At 42.3% G+C, this 9,337-nt stretch overlaps 1 protein-coding gene across 3 annotated transcripts in view; it reads left to right on the top strand.

The window, feature by feature from the left end:
- The first annotated feature begins 697 nt into the window (after positions 1-697).
- LIFR (LIF receptor subunit alpha) overlaps positions 698-9,337 on the top strand; it is a 125,410-nt gene continuing 116,770 nt past the window's right edge. The window contains exon 1 of one of the 3 annotated variants that reach the window (XM_087715435.1): positions 698-794. The gene's annotated coding sequence lies outside the window, so the exon portion shown is untranslated. Of the gene's footprint in view, positions 795-1,025; positions 1,364-3,798; positions 4,134-9,337 lie in introns of those variants that run through there. The other 2 variants (XM_087715433.1, XM_087715434.1) reach the window with 2 other exon arrangements.

The following is a 9,337-nucleotide window of genomic DNA, read 5'->3' as shown; positions in this document are numbered from 1 at the left end:
GGTGAAATTCAATTTTTGTTACCACCAGTTCTTTGGGCGTGGCAGGGGAAGGACACTGCAAAATCCCCACTCCCTCCCCACTCTGGGGCCAGCCAGAGATAGTATTTGCCTGTTCTCCAAACTACTCAAAATTTCCGCTACCGGTTCTCCAGAACCTGTCAGAATCTGTTGAATTTCACCACCACCCCCCCCCCCCGTCTCAGGGGCTGCCACAAAGAAGAGGGGGATCAACTTATTCTCCAAAGTGCTTGAGCGCAGGAGAAGAAACTAACTAAGGAGAGAAACAACCTAGAAATGAGGAGAAATTTCCTGACAGGACAATTAATCAGTGGAATGACTTGTCTCTAGAAGTTGTAAATGCTCCAACCCTGGAAGTTTTCAAGAAGAAATTGGACAACCACTTCTCTGAAATGGTGTATGGGATTTCCTGCCCGAGCAGGAGGTTGGGCTAGAAGACTTACAAGGTCCCTTCCAACTCGGTTTTCTCTAACACCCCACCCCCAAACTCTAAAAGAAATCCGAATCACCATTCTCGAGCGCCCCTCCCGCTTAGGCGAGGGGATCAGAGGAATCCTCTCTTTTGGAGGATAAAAAAAACCTTTGGAGATCTCGGAGAAGAGCCTTGAGGTTCGCGTTGGATAGAGGTGGAGCTTCCCCACTTGGAGAGTTTTGACAGGTCCCTGTCCGCTGCGCTTTTAGCCGCATCCTGACCAGGGATCAGCCAGAGGAAAAGGTCAGGAGGGATGCCCGGGCGGGAGACGAAGAAGTCGTCTCGGGAACCCACTTCGGAGCAGGTAAGGTACTCCCGGTAGGGTAAATCTGCGAGATAGCCTGAGTGGGCAGGGGGTTGGACTAGATGACCTACAAGGTCCCTTCCAACTCTTGTTAAACCAACAGGGCCAAAAAAGCCGGGCGGGCTGCCTCCGGACGCTCCAAGCCTTTCCACCGAGCAGCGTCTCGGTGGCCTGTCGGCTGTCGGCTCCTCCTCCCCGGGGCTGTAGTCAGAAGTCAATCCCTTTCCATAGGCTGCCGCCGCCGCTGCTGCTCTCCTTGACTGCGCCTTTTGCTCGCCAGCCGCCAGGCCTCTCTCTCTCTCTCGCTCCCTCTGGAAGGCGATCCAGCAGCTCAGGGGGCCTCTCGAAGTGGCCACTTTCTCGGAGGCCGCCTGCGACTTAACTGGCTTTTAGGAACAGGATTCCCGATCCCCGCACGCTCCCCCCCTCCCTCCCCTTCTTCCCAGGCTTCCTGTTGGGGCTACGTAATCCCGCCACCCGCAGCAAAGCCGAGGCCCGGCCCGCCTGGCATTTGCGTTGCTGTTATGGACAAGCACGGCGGGAGGATAAAGGAGAAGCGGCGTTGTAAGGTGAGGGGGCGGGGAAGGGAGGTCTGGGGTTAAGAAGGGGCCGAGAGGGTTTAAAGGGGACCGAGATTTGGGGTGGAAAAGTCTGGGAATTGGTTGGTTTTTGTCGTCGTTGTTGGAGTTTTATTTTTTGCGCGTGGGGCAAAAAAATAAAATAAAAACCCATCCTGTGCAATAGAGTCCACCGGTTCCTCCTCGGAGTAAAACCCTACATTGGATTTGGAGCTGATGTGGAAGGAGTGCTTGGCTCTAAACCTGGCTTCAAAATATACCCCGTTGGAAACCTTCCTGCGATCTGGGCACCGCTTCCAAGGGGAATTTGCTGGGGTTCCATTGATTGGTTTGGATCCCATTTGCTGGGAAAAGCTTTTGGGAGAAAAGGGTCCTTCGCTGGCGTGTCGGGAGCCCCGAGGTCAAACTTTTCCTTCGTTCCCAGAGAGAGAGAGAGAGAGAGAGAGAGAGAGAGGGAGGGAGGGAGGGAGGGAGGGAGGGAGGGAGGGAGGGAGAGGGAGAGAGAGAGAGAGAGAGAGAGAGATTTCTCTCGCCACCCTGGACCTCATAGCGGCCTCCTCTCCCACCCACCCCCATCTGCGCCTGTTTCCTTAGAAGAGAGAGTTACTCCCACGCGATCCCGAATATTGTCCCCGCTGTCCCGGCCAGCTCAGGCGCGATTCCCCGTTTTTCCCCTAAAGGTCACGCCGTCTGCGACATCTCTAAGGCTCGGGAAGGGTTTACGGTCGGCGCAGTTCCTTCCAGGTTCCTTGTTTTTTTAAAACAGCGTTTCCGATGATTTCTGTGCTGCGGTGGATTCTATAAACGCGCTCGGTCCCCCTGGGAATGGAAATCCGAGCGGAAAAGTGAAAAGTTGGGGGAAGAAGGGAGCGAGGGTTGCGAATGAAAGCGGCTGGTTTCGATACCGATTTTTATCTTGCTTTCGAGATAACCGCAGCGTTGAATGCGGAGAGGAATTGCTTCTTTCTAGCCTGCGTGGTTTATGTAGGTTGAAGGGAGGGAGTGTGTGTGTGTGTGTGTGTGTGTGTGTGTGTGTGTGTGTGTCTACATCTACCTCTACCTACCTGCCTGCCTGCCTGCCTGCCTAGCTAGCTAGCTAGCTAGCTACCTACCTACCTACCTACCTACCTACCTACCTACCTACCTACCTACCTACCTACCTACCTACCTACCTACCTACCTACCTACCTACCTATCTATCTATCTATCTATCTATCTATCTATCTATCTATCGTGACCTTGGGCATCCGGGAACTCTGTCTTTTGGGGGGTCGTGGGCTGAGCATGGGACTGTGTGAAGTGGGAGGAAGGGAAGAGTGACTCAGATGGTTCGTTTGTCCTTTCACTTGGGCTCTCCTCCTCCTCCTCCTCCTCCCCCCCCCATTTTGAGGACTGATATTGGCAGGACTTGCAGAGAAAGTTATTTGTCTGTGCTCACTGACTGTAGCAAAAGCAAAAGCTGGAGCACTGGATTCCGAGATAGTTTTAAAAGTGTTCTCTCTCTCTTTCTCTGTCTCAAAGAAACATATATTTAGTTATTTTTAAAAGATGGGGAAAATTCTGGCGGATCACAGCATCAAAACAAATCCTTACTTTGCATACACCTTGCTGGTGTGTACAAATATAAAGACTTATAGGACTAGTCTGTAGCAATCAAAATGCCTAGAATCATACTTTGAGCTATGCCTTTTCTGATAATTTATTGAATGAATGAATGAATAAATAAATAAATACATAAATAGAATAAAACGTTCTTAAAGATCCATCTCATCCTGGGCACCCTTTTTCTTGAACTATTGACATCTGGCAGACGGGACAGGACAGGACAATAAAACAAGGACAAATAGGCTGAAAAACAGCTTCTATCCCAGAGCAGTAACTATGTTGAATTCTACTGTGTAGTTCAATATTAATGCAGTATCAGGGGTTTTGAATTCAATTGTGTAGAATGTGAAGGATGCATATTTTTGTTTTATTTTTTAATAGTTGTCTTATATAAGATGTACACTAAAGATGGCATTTAATTTTGTTATACGAGGCACAGTGACAGTAAAGTAAACTTAAATTTAAATTGCAACTAGCTAAATTCATGCATTTGGGATTGTACTCACAGAAGAAAACAGCTAGGTTCATATAAGAGGCTAAGCCCAAGGCACAATAAATAGGCTACCATTATTATTACATAGTAGACAGCAGAATTTAAATTGACAGTACACTCTTTGTTCCTGCTTTTTTTTTAAAAAAAAAAAATCCAGGCTTAATGAAAATAGCCACTGTCTGAAATTGGCTTCAAGATAAACTAATGGTTAACTTTTAGAATGGCCCTCTGATCAATAATTCATTAAGCTGCAATTAAGTGTAGAAGGCTCTTTGACATACATAAACAATTAACCAGGGTGTCTTCTCATTTTCTTGATTTGCAACGTAATTCGGATTATCAAAATCTATAACCAGAGCTGCAAAGGAACACCATCTTGGTGTTCGACAAATCAACAAATTTAAGAGCCCAACAGCAACTCCAATGAGAAGGAGAATGTGAAACAGCTGGCAGTAATTTTTAAAAGCTTGCACTGAAGTTGCACCATTCAGTGTCTGCTTGGATGCAGGTGGGGGAAAAAGGAACTGGTTACAACTGCTCAGAGAAGGAAGCCGGTTTCAAAGTCTCCCTTGTTCCTAAAGAACAGAAGACCTCTCAGAGCCTGAATTGAAAGGGGAACTTGGAAAGATGGCCCATATTTACAGGAACATTTAGATTGAAAAGGTAATTCTCATGAAACTTTGATTCCAGACCTGCTAAAACAGGAGCAGTCAATCCTCTGTCCTGTAACACATATGGATACCTTCCTTAGTATTTGTTACTGGTAGGTTGTTTGCTCCACTTGACTCTCAGGGTGCTTAATTTTTTTTAAATTAAAAATGAGAAGCTGGGTAATTCAACCACTGACTAATTTCTAGCCATGCTCCTGGTCCCTGTTGGTATACTTAGAAAATAGTGTGTGTGTGTGGGGGGGATACTAAAATAAGAACTAGTAGCATTTATTGGAAGCTCCTTAAAGTAGCTGCAGCTTTTGGGTGGGGTGGGGGCATGTGTGGCTTTGTGGCACCAATCCTGGGAAAACCTGGATTAAGGGAAAGATATTCCTGACAACATATATGTCCATATGCATTGTAAAACATGTTTTTTTATATATTTTGAATCATATCTTTTTACTTGATCCTAATTGATCTTTGTAACTTGGGGCACTAAGGAACATCCTAGAAGGCTAAAGATGGAATATTTTGTGGCTGGCCATGCTTAGCCAACCATTTTGTGAGAATGCCTGCAGCATTCAGAAATTTCTTGTGGATTGAACATCTTGGCTTTGCTTAGGAAAATAAGGATTGGAAATGTGCTGCCACCTTTTAAACCACAATGTATGCTGCATGAAACCTTGAATATATCTTTTTTTCTAAATTGTCAAAGAAAAACATTTCCCAATTTTTAAAGAAATCCAACTTTGTTCTCAGAAAATTAAGCAATTGCCTAGAATTGATTGGATTGATACTGTATTCTATTCTCCCAAATTAATATTTGAAATTAAATGCCTCATAGCCACGCTATAGAGGTAGAAAGAGTCCATTCCTATTTATGTAGTCCTTCTATAATCATACGAAGACATTTTTATTAAAATATTGATGATTTTATAATACTTTCTTGTTTGCTTGCTAGAGAGATTTGGGGTTCTGATTCTTTAACGAGCTTGTTTAAATCAGATTCCCATATGCAGAGCAGTGGATTATGTCACATAAGATTATTGGTAAATCCTATCTGAATCCTATTCAATATGATTCATTTCAATATTTTGGAATATATTAAGATAATAGTTACATTTTTCTTTTTCTTTTTTCTGAAATTCAAATTAAAAATATGCCACCTTGGGAAGATTTTTCCCCCCAAAACACTATTGATTCCCCCCCCCTTTTTTCCCCTTGAGAATGATGCTTTCTATAACTTCATCTTCATTGGTATACTTTTATCTGTCTATCGTCTCACTTTTGTCTCTGAATGCAAGATTGAAAATATCAACATTGCAAACTCCATCGTAATTCTCAGCAAAGACTAATGCCATAGAGATGTTAATACAATTTGTAGGAATTACCTTAAATTACCTCAAGGTTAAACTTGATGCTTAATAATGTCATGGGCTGGCCATATAGTCTTCTTGACAGCACTATGTGGGAACGGTTAACACTTTCCTTTTTAAAGCATATTGGTACCAATCTTCTAGCAATTGTAAAATATAGCAGAAAAGTGGCATGGATTCAGATCTGAAACATTAGGAGGCACTGGTGAGGGATGGACAAAGCGGAAAATTAAAGAGCATCTAGAAATGAAAATCAAAGCTGGAAAAAATCTATTCCTCATGTTGCACCCTTTCCTTTAATCGTGCCTGGTGTCACCATTACCATAAAATTCCAATAATATTGGCTGATGTTCCTTATTGATTTTTCAAGAGAAAAATCTCTGTTTGGACCCTTTATTTAAACATTCTGGGACTTTTAAACATGCATTTCCTCAGCTTTGTTTTGATTCTTAATTTTACAGGAAATTCTGTGTTCTCTTGCACGTCTGCTTGCAGAGTTGCTAAGATATCCATATGCCCCTTAGCAGTTCCACCATATGTAGCAAACTATTTTAAACCAAGCCAATCATCTATTTAGTTCAGCATTTTTCACATTAACTGGTAGAGTCTTAAGCAGACGATTAAAACTGAGAGCGTTTGGAAAGCATGCATCACTGCTTAGTCATCCTTTAGGTATAAATCTTAAGAACACTTATTTGGTGAATTACACAGCATCGATCATATAACACTATTTTTATATGCCTAGTAATTTATAAAAGCATACAGTGTAGACCAAACACCAATTCTTTTTTTAAAAAAACAGCTCTTTTTTTGCTTTTAAATCATTTTCCCATTTAGTCTATTGATTTCTATAATGTATATCATGCTGGCATTTTAAATATTCTCTTGCATTCTGTAGAATTGGAATGTACTGGATAGATTGACACTGAAAATTAAACAGAAAGAGGATGTAGAATATTATCAAACATGGCATTTATTTTACCAATGGTTGGAAAAAAGGGGTGGAGATTAAGAATGCAATCTGTATTGTTAAGAAAATTAAATACCCAGAAAATACGATGTTTATTAAGCACTAATAAATGTATTTAACAGAAAATCAATTTTTAAAAAATGGAATGTACTTGAAGGTTAATAAGCTGGGCGGCTTCATTCCTTCTCCTGGCCTCTATTGACACCATTGTTAGGTTGTTGCTAAGAATTCTTTTTGTACAAAACTACTTTGTGTCCTTTTTGCTGAGAAATACACAACAAAATATTTTTTATAATGAATTCCACATTCTCTTTCTCTCCAGTGACCTTTCCGTGAACCTTTTAACTCTCTTACTAATTTGTACAGTGCAAAGAATACTTTTAGTGCTAAGGAGATAAAGTGTATTGAACTTACAATTTGTACCCGCTGCAGAATGGCCTGGGGTTTTGGGGAGGGGGAGGGGTGTCATTTGTTTTTCCCACTAATAAGCCTAACCTTAGTGATTTGCTCCAACTGGATTTTAAATTAAATAAGGTTTCCTGTTGCATCTATCCTGGTGTTCTTTGGAATTTGTTGGATTTCATCTGGGAATAAATAGCCAGCACATCTGGAGCGTGCTAGCGTAGTTTGGGAAATGCTGAATTTGGTTCTCTGCCCAAGGAAACTTAATCCACGGTAAAATGGGCAGCCTTGACAGCTCTGTGATTCAGACACTCTTTTCAGTTAATATTAACATTTGTTCTTTCCAGCAAAGACAAAACAATGGGATTTAAACAGAAACTGTAACAATGACTTGGTCAAAGGATTCCATTCAGCAATGGACAACCACAGCTTAGGCTGTCTTGGCCCTAATATGGGAATTGTTTTCAAAGACTTTCAGAAGTCCTGTGAGAGTTTGGGGGTGGGAAAGAACTGGAGGTGGGAAAGAAGGGGTTCAAATCTGAAAAGAGAGATAGCGTATTTTTCGGAGTATAAGATGCACCTTTTTCCCTCAAAAAAAAGAGGCTGAAAATCTGGCTGTGTTTTATACACTGAATATAGCATTTTTTGCCTCCCAAACCCCTGTCCCCTTCACCAAAATGGCCTTGCATAGCTTGTAGGAAACTTTCAGAGGGGGCTGGGGAGGGCAGAAATGAGCAAACAATGGGCTGCTTTTCCCCTCAATTTTGCCCCCCCCCCAGCCCCCAGGAGTACTCTATAAGCTTCCTAAAGGTTATTCATGCCCCTTTTTTTTTTGGCAAAAGGGCCCATTTCACGAAAAATGGGGCATTTTTTGCTCATTTGGGGGGGGGGCACCTTATCAGGAGCACTCTATAAGTCTCCTAAGGGCTATTCATGCCCTTTTTTTGAAGAAAAAAAAATACGGGCCCACTTTTGCAAAAAAAAACGGGCCATTTTTGGGAGGTTTGCAGAGTGCAAAACCTTTTTTTTTAAAATTTGCCTCTTCAAAACCTTGGAGTGTCTTATACTCGGGTGCATCTTATACGCTGAAAAATATGGTAAATGTTCCACCCAATTGCAACTGGGCACAGTCTTGTCTTCCTTCAGTCCTGCCTATCATCCTGTTAATGGTAGGTGGAATGACCTTACGAGCAGAAGTGGTTTTCAGCCGGTTCATATCCCTTGGAAAAATGGTCCTCAATAAAAGTCACAAAAGAATTGCCCATCTGCATTTTATGTGGGGCCCAAGCATTGCAAAAAAAGAAAAAGAAAAGAAGCTATAAATATATATTTACATAGAAACCCTCTGATATTATTAAAGGTTATTTCGTATGCATGCCTTTAAATCAATGTTGACTTCTAGTTGACTGCCTGGATTAAAGTCTCTTCAGTTTCCTTGCCAATATTTCAGAATCCTTCCTAAAATTGGGGGGGGGGGAAGGGATTGGCCTAAGGTTTCTTTGTGCCCAAGGTAGGATTAGAATATGGTCTCCCATTTAATAGCCTAGTTCCTTAACTACTGTATACCACAGTAACTCTCAAAGGTGAAATACCTATCTAAAAAAAGTTCACTATGTACTTAAACTGCCGGAGCACTTGATTTTTGTAGTGGCTTAATGTGATTATTCTTACTCTATTGTGTTTGCATTACTCTAATGCAGTGGTTCCCAAACTTGGCAACTTTAAGACTTGTGGACTTCAACTCACAGCAGAGCTGGCTGGAGAATTCTGGGAGTTGAAGTCCACAAGTCTTAAAGTTGCCAAGTTTGCGAACCACTGCTCTAATGTGTTTCCCTCTTTATTTGTTTTATACATATACCATAAATAAAACATGGGTTTAAATTGCACAAGGGGGCACAATAACTATGAATGGCTAGGGTTTTGTTTCAGAGTACTCTGTCAACCCACCCAAGTTTTGAGTTGATTGCTTTGAAGATTGGCTTAAGGATCAAAGTCTTTAGCAGCATTGTTGGTCTTGCTTGGGATTGTGGGACAGAAGCAACTTATCACTGCAAGATGGAAGAATTGAGAAGAGACCATGTTGAGAATAAGCATGGGCACGAGGGGTGAAATCCAGCAGGTCCTGACAGGTTCTGGAGAACCGGTAGCATAAATTTTGAGTTGTTCAGAAAACCAGTAGCGTAAATTTTGAGTAGTTTGGAGAACCAGTAGCAGAAATTTTGAGTAGTTTGGAGAACCAGCAAATACCACCTCTGGCTGGCCCCAGAGTGGGATGGGAGTGGAGATTTTGCAGTATCCTTCCCCTGCCATGTCCACCAAGCCATGTCCACCTAGCCACACCACGCCCATCAAGCCACGCCCACAGAACCAGTTGTAAAAAAGGTTTGACTTTTACCACTGATGGACACACATGCTTAAGTTATGTTTAGAAACTGGTAGAGTAGAACTCTACATTTTACGTCTTGGTAA

Source organism: Thamnophis sirtalis, unplaced genomic scaffold (genome assembly GCF_051295495.1).
Source record: "Thamnophis sirtalis isolate CommonGarterSnake01/CBP01778 unplaced genomic scaffold, rThaSir2_p1.2 scaffold_5, whole genome shotgun sequence".
Classification (NCBI taxonomy): domain Eukaryota; kingdom Metazoa; phylum Chordata; class Lepidosauria; order Squamata; family Natricidae; genus Thamnophis; species Thamnophis sirtalis.
This window is presented reverse-complemented; position numbering and strand designations above follow the sequence as displayed.